Raw genomic sequence first — 6,339 nt, 5'->3', positions numbered from 1 at the left:
TAAAAGGAATTTGCTAGCCATTACAAAATATATCCACAAGTCAAATTTAGCTCTAAGGCAACCAGTGTATAACCTCTGCTCTAATTAAATCTTGGCCTCATTCACTGATTTCCCTTTCTTTTTACCCCCCTAAATGTAGGGACTCCCACGTGTCTGTCAGTTTGCATTGAACACTAATGACTGAAGACCAGACAAGTTGTGGAATGACATAGAGGACACCATACATGAAGAAAGCAAGAGGTCATTAAAAAGACAAGAAAGAAAGAGGGGATCAAAATGGATGTTAGAAGAGTCTCTGAAACTTGCTCTTGAATGTTGAGTAGCTAAAGTGAAAGGAAGAAATGATGAAGTAAAAAAGCTGAAAAGAAGATTCCAAAGGGAGGCTTGAGAAGACAAAGTGAAGTATTATAATGACATGTGAAAAGACCTGGAGATAGAAAACCAAAAGGGAAGAACACGCTTGGCATTTCTCAAGCTGAAAGAACTGAAGAAAAATTCAAGTCTTGAGTTGCAATATTGAAGAATTCTATGGGCAAAATACTGAACGATGCAGAAAGCGTCAAAAGAAGATGGAAGGAATACACAGAGTCACTGTACCAAAAATAATAGATCCATGTTCACCCATTTCAGAAGGTAGCATATGATCAAGAACCAATGGTACTGAAGAAAGAAGTCCAAGCTGCACTGAAGACACTGATGAAAAACAAGGCTCCATGAATTGGCAGAATACCAATTGAGATGTTTCAACAAACAGATGCAGTGCTGGAGGTGCTCACTCATCTATGCCAAGAAATTTGGAAGACAGCTACCTGGCCAACTGACTGGAAGAGATCCATATTTATGTCTATTCCAAAGAAAGGTGATCCAACTGAATGTGGAAATTATTAAACAATATCATTAATATCACATGTAAGTAAAATTTTGCTGAAGATCATTCAAAAGCAGCTGCAGCAGTACATTGACAAGAAACTGCCAGAAATTCAAGCCAGATTCAGAAGAGGACATGGAACTAAGGATATCATTGCTGATGTCAGATGGATCCTGGCTGAAAGCAGAGAATGCCAGAAGGATGTTTACCTGTGTTTTATTGACTATGCGGAGGCATTTTCTACTGTGTGGATCATAACAAATTATGGATAACATTGCAAAGAATGAGAATTCCAGAACATTTAATTGTACATGAGGAAACTGTACATAGACCAAGAGAAAGTCCTTCAAACAGAACAAGGGGATACTGCATGGTTTAAAGTCAGGAAAGGTGTGTGTCAGGGTTATAGCCTTTCACCATACTTATTCTATCTGTATGCTGAGCAAATAACCTGAGAAACTGGAGTATATGAAGGAGATCATAGCATCAGGATTGGAGGAAGACTCATGAACAACCTGCAATATGCAGATGCCATAAGGAAGACTGAAGAATTGATGTCTTTGAATTATGGTGTTGGCAAAGAATATTGAATATACCACAGCGTGCCAAAAGAATAACAAATCTGTCCTGGAAGAAGTACAGCCAGAATGCTCCTTAGAAGCCAGGGTAGCAAGACTTCATCTCACATACTTTGGACATGTTATCAGGAGGGCCCAGTCCCTGGAGAAGATCATCAAGCTTGGTAAAGCAGAGGGTCAGTGAAAAAGAGGATGACCTTCAACAAGATAGACTGACACAGTGGCTGCAACAATGGGCTCAAGCATAACAATGATGGTAGGGACGGTGCAGGACTGGGCAGTGTTTCGTTCTGTTGTACACAGGGTTGCTATGAGTCAGAAGCGACTTGATGGCATCTAACAACAACAACAATGTAGAGAATTCACCAAATTTCTGCTTACAGTTCTCTTGGTTTTTCCCCTTTAGATTCTTCTGCTTAGTCATGTCATTCATTCCAGAGAACTACCATCTGTATGTTGAAAGTATTCACATCTACCCTTGTAGTTCTGATTTTTGGTTTGAGCTCTTAGGATCTGATTTTCCAACAAACTACTGTTCATGGATGTCCTGCCTAGCATGTCTCAAACCATAATTACTAGATAATTTTTATTTTTGTTCATAGGATCACCTTTCTCTGTTTTTTATGCAACCTGAAAGTTCAGTCAGCTTTAATTTTCCACAACTATTCACTAAAACATGTGAAATATATATTCACAGGGCTTTGAGAAAACCACTTTGAGAGTTTCATATGTGTTACTTGGAAATTGGCATACTTATGAATATAAGGGTTTGTTATTTAGGGCTTGATAGTTTTGAAAAACAAAAACAAACCAAAAACCACATTCAGTGGAAAGGGAATAGAATGTAGATGGAATGGAAATTAAGTGAAAAAAACAATAGCTCCTAAAGACTACCCTTTAAGAAAATTTGACAGTGAAAGAAACAAAATGGCTGTTTTGTTTTTTTCCCCTTTGTCAATCCATATAAAAGACCTGGTGATCTTCTCACATAAAGATTTCAACCTAGTAAACTCTGTGGGGCAGTTCTCCTCTGTCCTATAGGGTCAAAATGAGTCAGAATTGACTCGACGGCAAACAACAACAACTACGTATACATCTATATACAGGACCCCTGGTCGTGCAATGGTTAAGGCACTGGGGTGCTAACCAAAACGTTGGTGGTTCAAACCCACCAGCGGTCTGTGGGAGAAAAGACCTGGCAATCTCTTCCCGTAAAATTACTGCCTAGGAAATCCTATAGGGCAGTTCTACTCTGCCCTATAAGGTCACCGTAAGTCAGAATCAACTTGATGGCACAGAACAACAACATATCTATATAGATATAGATAGATAGATATAATGATATAGATATTTCTATTTATCTGTGTATCTATCTATCTATCTATCTAGAGAGCTTTGATTAGTGGTTAAGATCAGTCATTGGAATCAAACCACTTGTGCTCCGATCCTAATTTCCTCACTAACCATGTGACTTTGGGCAAGTTACTTAATTTCTCTGTGCCTCACTCTCCCCATCTGCAAATGGGGTTAATAATATATCTTCCTCATAAAATTATCATGAAGATTAAAAACTTATTGACAGGATTGCAGGATATAAAATGGATTTTTTGTTGTTGTTGTCCCAGATTTGCAAAAGAGACTTCAAATCCAAGAACAATGTGTGCCAGAAAATTTTTTCAGGTCTTGCTAAGGAATGTGAATTTGATTTTGTGAATCTCAGCTTATCACTCACTTTTGAGGGTATGTAAAAAATGCTAGGGATTAATTTTAAAGTTTGGTAGAGATTTTTCTCTAAGGAGAGATTATTTTCTTTTTTTTTTTAATAATATAAGCTAAATGCTCTTCTGCAGCCTTCATGGCATAGTGGTTAAGAGCTCAGCTTCTAACCAAAAGGTAGGCAGTTCAAATCCACCAGCTGATCCTTGGAAATCCTATGGGGCAGTTCTACTCTGCCCTATAGGGTCACTATGCGTCAGAAGCGACTCGACGGCACCTAAAAACAACAAAACAAAACAAATGCTCTTCTAAGAGATTAGTATGTTTTACCCTATGTAATCCTCATAAAAATCTGATGATATAGGCCATTTATTTGCCCCATTTTACACATAAGGAAACTAAAGAAAACTAAGTATATAAACCCAATATAACAGAGAACATACATGGAAGCCAGGATAAGATGACAGGAAGTATGCCCCAGGTGGCAGCTCTTCATTACTACACTGGATTACATCTTTGGAGTTGTCAGAGGGCTACTACCTTTCTCCTCTACTCTCCCATGGTTCTTCTCCCTCACCTTAAGCCAAGCGTAGAGGCTTTGAGAGAACCACTTTGAAAGCTAGATATGTGTCTCCTGGACATTGGGAGACTCACGAGTTGGTATCTCACTCACATTTGAAGATGAGACAATGAGTGGCACTTCCACCAACTGTAAGACTAAGGTTGCACATTTCCTTAGTCTCATAGATATTGTCTTGAAAGGAGATCCACCAAAAGGGAGTGGAGGAGAAGAGCAAGGTGAGTTAGAGTGAAGAAGCCCACCATTTCTCACTTCCCTGCTTCTGAGCTTGAGTTAGACCTGGGCTAGAAAAGGAAACAAGCTTTAAATTGGATAAGAAATAGAAGTTTTGATAAAATAGGACTATACTTTTTAAGCAGATTATGCAACAAAAGTGGAGAGTGAGTGAAAAACCTTGGGATCTTTCTTGGATCTCATGTAGGTACGGGGAAGAATGAGTCAACTGAGATGTTTGAAAGAGTAGAAGGGCAATGATGTGCTGCACAATATGGCTGGGATCACATTAATTTACTCCTCAAAAACTTTTAGACCCTCCTTATTACTTCCAAAACAAGGTCTAAATTCTTTAATGTGGCACCCAGGGCTCTTCACCATTTGGCCCTTATTCTAGCTCTTTTATCTCCATCTCCTACCGCATCAAAATTCATATCCAAATCCATTCATACTTTATACGTTTATTTTATTTCACACCTTTGGGTGTGCCATTGCTCAGCTTAGTCACCCTGCCTGGGATGAACTTCACACCTGTCCACCCTTCAAATTTTTACCAATCCTTCAAGGCTGTGCTGATATCCTACCTCTTTAATTAAGCCTTCAGGGAATTCCTCTCTTGGGGTTAATGATAACCTCTACTACACAAGTATTGTCTCAGTTTCTTTTAAAATATAATTAAAATTAGTGGCTTACACACCTTTCTCATTCACCAAATTGTGAATGAACTCCTTAAGGGCAGGATCATGTTCTTTTTTTTATTTTTTTTTGGTATCCCACGTAGCATTTAGCAAATGATATACACACAATAGTCTCAGTAAATGACTACAAAATTAAAATTTACTCAGTATTGTGACCTGAGACCTTTCTCACCTTCAGTGTGCAGTGTAATATTCTCAGGATAATCTATACCATATGGACCCTTTTAAAATCTTTGCCTGAAAAAGAAATAATGATATCTGGACACAGTGGTACCAGAAAACAAATTAGGGAGGGCAGAGTTATACATGTTAGACTGGTCCTTATGTTTGAATATTAAGGAATTAAAATACTAGAATGAAAACATGTCAAACAAGTAAAAATAAATATTCAGTCTTAGGTAGATAAAAATTCCAAAGCACAATGAACCAGGAGCCCAACTAATCACACATAAGTGGTCTATATATATATATATAAAAGTGTATGTACTGGAGGGCAGCACTTCTGGATGACTCACTTTGTAGAAATAAGAATTTATTTTGAGCTCTACCAGATATTCAATTCAGGAATCTGAAAGCAAGCAGCAAGAGTAATCATGGATTACTGCAGGCAGCTAGCCAGCTATATTTACCAACAAACAAAGAGAATTTTAAACACAGTTAAGATTGGGCAGGCCTATAAAAAACAAAAAGAACAGAGACTACTCAGCATCTGCAGAAGGCAGAGCAAATTCCTTGGGTCAGTGTTTGTGTTAGATGATGACCAGGACTTACAATCAGCTTCTGATTCAAGCATCTGTCGTCAGGCTCAGTGCAGTTGGGCAGGCAGGTACATTTGCTAGTATCATGATTCTACTGAGAGCTATCATTATTGATGTGGCGCATCAGGCCACTTAGGCTTTGGAAATAAGTTGGACACGCTGTATACATACAAACAAAAAGCATCCCTCCCTCCATCGTTAAATTGAGCATAGGCTATTATGGCCCTTGACATTTCAACAACGCTCTTGACTGTGTCATTCTTTTTGCAACCTACAAAAGCAGGATGAAAAGAGAACAACCTTAATCAAACTTCATGGCTACTTAGGTTTTGCAACAGAATCTTAATTTTCTCTAGATTTTACAAGGAAGCAGCTACCTACAATAGTTAATTTAACAAGTGTCATCTCATTTTGCAGATATGTAGTAATGGTATGAACTTTACTGATTGTCCTCAATTACTAATTACATAACCTTGGACAAGTTACTTAATTCTTCCCAGGTTCAGCTTCCAAACTCATAAGATGGGAATAGTAACAGTACCAAACTCATAGGGTTGTTGTGATGATTAAGTGAGTGAATTGATGTAAAATACATAGCACAGTGCATACTACAGATTAGGCACTCAATTAACATGAGCACTATATACTGAGTTATATATGAGATGTCCATATTTATCATATAGTGTTACACAATATTATTATACACTGAGTTACATATTATTATCTAGTTTAATCCATTCTGTTACATTTAGAAACTAAGAGCCAGAGACATTTATTAATTCCTTCAAGATGGCCCTTCCAAAAAACTCCAAACTCATTGCCATAGAGTCAATTCCGACTCATAGCGATCCTACAGGACAGAGTAGAACTGCCCCATAGGGTTTCCAAGGAGCAGATGGTGGATTCGAACTGCTGACCTTTTGGTTAA

This window comes from Trichechus manatus, unplaced genomic scaffold (assembly GCF_000243295.1).
Source record: "Trichechus manatus latirostris isolate Lorelei unplaced genomic scaffold, TriManLat1.0 scaffold00110, whole genome shotgun sequence".
NCBI lineage: Eukaryota > Metazoa > Chordata > Mammalia > Sirenia > Trichechidae > Trichechus > Trichechus manatus.
The sequence above is the reverse complement of the archived record's forward strand: the minus strand, read 5'-3'. Positions refer to the sequence as shown.